Here is a 7,713-nt window from a genome sequence, read left to right on the forward strand (position 1 = left end):
ATTCAACAGCCTTTGTGTGGTAATTGTGGCTGGTTGTAATGCTTAAACGTGGAGCAGAATGCTGATGATTAAATTTTTTTGTAGATGTTGTCCTCATGCCAAATTAGTTCTGTTGAAATTTTATGAAAGTTTCATGAATTTTAGCATGGCTTCATGCTATTGCCAGGTGGATAACAATTCCCTTTTATTTTGTTCTCATGTGTACACGACTCCCTAATGACATCTTGGTACAGAGCTTTTCACATGTAAGATCAAGGACCCTAAGAGGCTGTCCATGCAGGTTGCTGGCTCTATGCAGGGAGGTTGCGAGTGAGCACTGAAGGTAAGGCTTCACGCGCTAGTGTTACCCTACTAGACATAGAAAATCCCCGCGAGGCTTATCCACATAGGGCACGATTACGTCGTGCTGGCTTAGGAGCAATCTGTTCGGTTTCCTCAGCGGTAGGTGATGTTATCGATGCTGCATCTGGCTGTTGCCTGTGCGCTCATTGAGCACTCTGTTTAAATTCCAGAGCAAATTTGCCTTGAGTGTTCATATAATTGCCATCGCAATAAACACTAGTTCTAGAACAGTTTGAAGGAGCCACTACAGTTTCTTGGACCAGAAAAATTGGCCGGGTAAAGTGCAAACTGTAGATATAGTGCAAACTGTAGATATAGTGCGTATTTGGGCCGCCTGATTGGCCGGTCTCGGGCATAGGGCAAACAAACACCAGGTATAGGTGGCCCGTGGCAGGAAGTGGTGCACATTAGCGCAGATGCGACCTCGAATGCCACCACACCATCACTCTCTTGCCATTGTCATCAATCCGTTGTCGTCATTTCATCACCTTCGTGCCATTATGATCATTCCTTCATTGTCTTGATCCTCTTCCCGCTGTTTTCACTCTGTTGCTGCGCTGTCGTATTTTCGTCATCATGCTGCCATCTTAGAGCCGTCTTCGCCATTCCGTCATCATTTAATCGTATGCATCATGCTAATGTTGACATCATTCCATAGTCATCATTTTGTCGTGGTGATTCCACTATTCTAATCCCATTGTCGCCAAGCCTTTTCATATTGACTTCATCGTCATACCGTTACTATCGTCTTCAGTCCAGCTCCACACCATCATCATCATTAAGTCACCATCATACCATTCGCATCATTCGAGCATTGGCATCACGTTGTCATATCAGTCATCGTTGTCACTATACCATTGCCATTCTATTGTCACTCCATCGTCGCCGCCCTGTTGTTGTCGCAGCATCGTCAACATTGCATGCAGTCATCGCCACAACGTCGTCATCCCACAGTCATCATGCAGTCATCATCATGCCGTTGTGGTGGTTGCATTGTGGTCATTTTCTTGTGATTCCACTGTTGTCATGCTTTCCTTATCATTTTATTGTCATCATTGCGTCATTATCATACTGTCATTTTCATGTCATCTTTGTTGTTCCATCGTCACCATGCGTGCAATATGCGTAATCAAATGCAACAAGCTTATGTTGAGCGAGGCAGTTCTTAGTGGGGACAAACATCAGCACTATCCACTTGGGTCACATGTTCTCCACTTACATATGATCTTAAGAATCAGTAGCGTTCTTCAGAAGCACTAATGAAAGCTTCACTGAAACTGATTCCCACAAAATGTGGGAACCAGATTGCTGCTTCACCCTCCCCCATACCTCCTTCACGATTGCCATTCCCCGCATCCCTCCCACACTGAAGAAGGTGCCGCTCTTTAATTGGGTCCCAGACGTGTTGCTTGGCCTTCGCCATCACTTTTCTGAATGGTTTCCCCGGAAATGCATTTCTCTACACTTGCTCGTCTGCACCTACTCTTTCTCACATGACCGTTACCGCCCTACGTTTGTTCGAATCCACAACGAAAATCACTCAACGCTGTTGCTCATCCTTGCCCTTTGAATTTCCACATTAAGCCGCGATACTTTTCCTCTCTGTACTATCGTCACCCTTCGCTTTGTTGTCTATTTCCGCTTCCGCTATATTTCAGTAGTAGCCCCTTCGTGACCATCACTGGCGTGTCCGTCACTGCTTCCTGGCATGGCTGCAGAGTGACCTGTGGCGGTGTTGGCTTCCTTTCTATTTCATGTTTCGAAGCCAGCCTTGTTTTGCTTCCGCTTTTTCGTGACGTGCATGAGGTGTTAGTACGACGTCTAGAGGCATCATCTCATCTTTTCTGGTCAGCTCACGAGGGATGACCACAGAACATGGAGGAATTATAGGCCACGCATCTGAGGACAGGTGAATTTCGCAGGCTAGGAGGTGTAGTCTGAAGTCAGCACTACAGGGCGACGGAGTAGGGCGTCTGTTTGATTTGTAGGTTGTCTGGAGAATAAGTCCTCGGCAGTGTTTCCAGAGATGGTGCAATGTCGAGGAACACACTCTATGGTGAGAGAAATTTAAGGTATGCAAAAATAGAATAGTCTGAAAAACAAAAAGGAACGCCATGTGCAGTTGGTTATGATAACTGAGGAAGGTGTAGGCTGCATGTAGTCAATTTTTTTTTTCTGAAAGTGACACAGAAGCGGCCCTCGGGTGTTTCTGCAGTTTCTGTGATTTCTCCGGTCATCTGACTGTAGGGTACTCGGTTGCGACCCACTGTGACATTTCACTTGCTATTTCCGCCTCCGCTATTCTCGAGGTTGTAGATTCGATCATGGTCCGAATTCGATCCCAGCTGCTGCCGGAATCCAAAGAACACTCATGTACTGTATATTGGGTGCACATTGTGTGATGAGAATTAATCCGGACCCACCATGGGCGGTGCCTCATAATCGGACCATGGTTTTGGCACGCAAAATCCCAGAATTTAATTAATTTTATTGCTTAGTTGTGAAACCACATGAAAAAGAAATAGTTTGACAGCCGCAATCCTTGCAGTGTACAGCAAGACAGGCCGTGTGGCCTTTCTTCGAACTGGTCCTCTGCTTCGCACGTGAGTCGACACTGCTGCTTAAATTGTTTGAACTGCCCTCTGTACGTTGTGGTGATAGCTGGGCTAGTGTACTTTGACAGGTCGTTTTAACTATGCATTTATTATTGTGATAGCAATTATATGGCCACACCCGCCGTGGTTGCTCAGTGGCTATGGTGTTGGGCTGCTGAGCACGAGGTCGCGGGATCGAATCCCGGCCACGGCGGCCGCATTTCGATGGGGCCGAAATGCGAAAACACCCGTGTACTTAGATTTAGGTGCACGTTAAAGAACCCCAGGTGGTCGAAATTTCCTGCGTCCTCCACTACGGCGTGCCTCATAATGAGAGAGTGGTTTTGGCACGTAAAACCCCATAATTTAATTTCATTATATGGCCACTCCATGCGCTTTTCTGCCGTTAGCGTCGCCGTGAGGTTCCGTATGAGTGAAAGTGTGTCAGAGTGAGCCGGCGAACGTGGTTCAATCTCGCGTGCGCGAGCGAGGAACGCAGTCCGGATGTGGCCCTCTCCTGTGGCGCGCGAGGCATGGGGGTGAGGCGAGGGAGGAGGGGCGTTCTTCTCCGGCGGCTGCTACGGTGCCTCGATGTCCTCCTCGCCCGCCGCTGCGTGCAGAGTGGAGACAACCGCGGCGTCTACTACGGCGTCGTACACGTGAATCGGGGACGCCGTAGTAGACGCTTTGGCGGGCGCCGTATAGGGACGCGTTGCCGGCGCTCGTGTGCCTTGAAAGCGGTCTGCGACCTGGCTAAAGTGCACGCCCGCGCGGGCCTCGTCTTCAAGGCGATCTGCGATGTTTGCGGAGAGGACGTAGTGCCGGTGGCTTCGTATGCGCTGCAATTTCGATGTTTCGTTCGCGCTGAAGCGAAACATGCACGAAGGTCAATATAGGCGTACGAGTGATTGTGTGTGCTTATTTCTGCGCGATGCAGCAGGGCGTGTTCCTTTCTTGGTTGGTGGTGCACGTCGACAACTCCGGCGAGGTCGAGTAAGAGCGTTAAGCACTACTATCGCTTGGAGGGCATTTAGCGTTGCCAGTTTTCCCGTCGATTTCCATTACACCGAAGACTATCGCCACCGAGAATGAACTTGCTGAAAAGGGGGGGGGGGAGCACTGGCCTATGTGCATGCGAATTTAAGTGTGTGGATGTGAAAAAAATTTCTTGAACCGGTGTCCTAGGAGAACTTCAGTTGACACGGAGTTCACATTGAGTGGAAGTGGCCAGGGGACTTATTTTAGGGGTTACGTGTGGGGAGAGTCGAACCTTCCTTGCTTAATAATGTTCTCCTTGCAAATAATTACTGTACTCTCGTTTCTCCCCTATTTTCATGAGCTAACCGAGGCGTGTATCGTGTCCTTTCGGTGAACTATACAAACTTTTCTTTTTGCACTAGGTTACGCCTGCTGTGTATGCAAATTTCAAAATGTGTGGATTTAAAGGCCAACTGCAACGAAATTTCACTTGGGCTAAATTGACTATAAATGCCTAGCGTAAACTGTCAAAGTAATTTTGGTATTAGCAGCTATTAATTAGAGCCTGTGCAGACGACGCGAGCTCCTGGCGGCAAAGCGGTAGCGATGCGGATATGGCGAATATTGCTGAACCGTACGCAACTGTTGATCTATCAGTTGCGCCATGTTGCGCGTGGGCAGCCTGGCGCATTGCTCGCTTATCATTTGCGGGTTGACGGTCATCTCTCTAGTCGTCCGTTCTTCCCGTTGCGCTCGTCACTGGACCTGTTGTAAGAATGCCGATGCGTTGCGTGGCCGCCGGGGGCTCGAATACACGTTCGAACACGAGCGATGGTCAATAGACAACGCTGAGTAGAGGAAGGCCGAACACGTTTTATTATTTACTTATTTCATAATACTGTGAGCCTTTCTCAGGCTCTGACAGGAGTGGAATATACAATAGGTGGTACAACAGGTTTGGTGTTCCAGAACATGAATGAAAAGATACATAACTTATATAAATAACAGAATCAAAAAGTGTGCAGAGCTGTAGAATCGTACAATTCATGACTCATAATCAAGAATTCTGTCCCAGCTTTCAAGGGACCCTGAAACGATTTTGATGATTTCGTACAAACGTACGGAGTCGTTAGAGTAGGTCCTTCTGATCATTAATTGACGCATCTAAATGCTCCGCGTAAGGCGTGTAATTATAAGGTTTTAAATATGTACATCGCTGCCGATCGCAGCACACTGCTCGGCGGAATTTTCAGCCGCCTCTACCCATATGACGTAAATCACCCTTCTGACGTCAGTATAGCGAGCTATCTGATTGGATGCCCAGGGCGCGTCATTGATAACGTGGTGGCCATGGCGTAGATAAGCCATGCAGGAATGCAATGCCGCCAGAGGGAAACGGACGAAGCTTTATCACGGCCGCAGCATGCCGCAGTCCGGCCTGTCTGGCCGTGAATTTACTCTATAGTGTACTATAAAGGTGTACTGCTGCAGTATGCTATGGGCTTCTTCGATTTTGCACTTCTGGCTACCCGCGGGCTGCCAGAGCCAGCCAGGACAGTTTTGTTCTGGCTGCTCTCTGGAAGTTCTCTAGCTAGCAGACGACTCAAAGAGGCGATGGGCGCTCGCCTCCATGTTTGTGGGCACTTGACGGATTGCAACACGGGCGCTTGATGACATAAATTTACCTTGCTCAGCCAACTGTCTACGGTCGTCTTCGGATTTTCTTACTTCTAGCGTTATCTTCATAGGTTTTAACGCACCGCTCCGCATTGCGAGGCGGTACGATGTGAGTGGCGGTGAACACTCTGAAACTTTTGTGTGCGCATCTATGCGTGTCCCGTGGAGGCCTCTTCCCGGCAGTGATCAGCGCGCCGCGATCTTGTGCCTGCATGTAATCTGCATAGTGTTCCGCGCAAGTTTTAGACGCTCATTCACACACATTGCGGTGCATTTTCGGTTCATCCTTCTCTGGTAGTGTTCCTTTTCACATATCTCGCGTATGTATGCAGCGATATGTTTTTTTCAGTTTCGGTACGAAAAACATCCGTTATTGCGAGCTGTTCGGGACCCATTGACCTGTATTTCAAGCGTAAGATTTTGCACGGAGGCTACTGCATGTCTAAATTAATCGAAACTGGGCTTTTTACGCGGTAGAGAATGTCGTTGCAGTTGGCCTTTAAAGAGTGCAGTTCAAACACAGGTAACTGAAAGTCTTAATGCAACTTCTCGAAGCAAACAACTTCGCTGGAATTTCTGCTATGATCTGCAAAAGTCGCGCAAATGTGCGGCATTTTTGCTTTATTAAAGCCTTCTGCTTCGTTACCAATCCTCGTAGTGGGCAAGTGCCATCTGTTGGATACAACAGGATCACTATGGCTGAAGAGATGAGCGCTGTGACAACAACGATGAGCACAACGGGTAAGTACGTTGTTTCTGTTGCCATTAAACTTTAGTCATTCCTTTATCAGAGCTTTCCACTACACTGATAAGATTGAAGTTTAATAGGGCGTCCACATCCAGTGCTAATCTTCCCCTCACGTCGTGTGCCGACAAATCCAGCTCCACTTGCATTGCTGTTAGCGACGATAATTATCGGTTGCTCATCTTATCGGGCGTTGCTAGGCCGAGAAAGAGAACGTAGCCGAGTTGCAGTACCTGGAACTCGGCAGGAGGCAATATGTTTTTCTAATGCCGCATTTTCGGGTCTATAGCCGGTATCTGGTTAGCCTAAAGGGCCTCTCACCAGGTCCAATTGCAAAATTTGGGAGCACACCGGAAGTTGTGGGGCGCCGTCTGGCAACCGTCTTCTCGCAAGAATTTTTCGAATCGGCTCGTTAATAGAGGGGATTAAGTAATTGAAACGACGCGTCGCAATGCTGTCAGGAGGCGAGCTTCAAGCTAATGTAGATGCTCTCTTCTTCTGCCTTGACTAGCGTGTGCAAACGACGTTAGTTGCCCGTAGCTCAAGGTACCGCGTCGTGTTTACCTCTCTCTCTCTCTCTCTCTCTCTCTCTCTCTCGTTTTTGTTTTTGTTGGTGCGCGGTGCATCCCCCCCCCCCCCCCCCCCCCATTGGAAGTATTGCGTGTCTTCCACTGAACGGTTTACCGACGTCACGTGTCATATTCGGTGACGTTGCAGGCAGTGCGTATTGTGTAGAAGTGCTGGTGCTAGTGACTTTTACTTTTTGGCTTGGAGCGCTGGGACTCTAGAGAGACAGAAAAAAAAGAAAAGATCTACGCGTGTTCGGCTTTCATTTCTTCTCACGTATTTCCGGTCTGTGTAGTGTGCCTGTGGTATATATCGCTACGGGAGCAAAGTATACAAGAACGCTAATATGAAACGTCCATATGATGTGTAGAGAATATTCTACAGCCACCTTCAGCGTGAGTAAAGATGCGCATAAGCTGGTAGCAGCGGCCTCAACTGCCACGGCGAAGACGGCATGAACGCACCCTGAATTTTCGTATCATCACTGTCACAATAAAAGCATGATTGAGGAGTGTTTCGCGATAATTGAAAATTTTCTTGGCTTGTTCACGGTTCACTTGCAGAAGCGGGTTCAGAGAGCTTCACGGATAGCTTCGGAGAGGAGTACTGGCCCACCGAGGAAAGTACGTGTTGGCTTCATTTGTCTCTGTATACTGCGATAGGCCTAATGGGCTACGCGTGACATCGCCTAGCGAAACAGACAGCTTCGTATATTGTACGTTTCTTTGAAAAACTGTTGTTCATGTCCCTCTCTATCATTTTTTTGTTCAAGAGGTATTTTACAAATTTTTGTGATGTTACAGCGTCGCA

Source organism: Dermacentor albipictus, chromosome 9 (assembly GCF_038994185.2).
Source record: "Dermacentor albipictus isolate Rhodes 1998 colony chromosome 9, USDA_Dalb.pri_finalv2, whole genome shotgun sequence".
NCBI lineage: Eukaryota > Metazoa > Arthropoda > Arachnida > Ixodida > Ixodidae > Dermacentor > Dermacentor albipictus.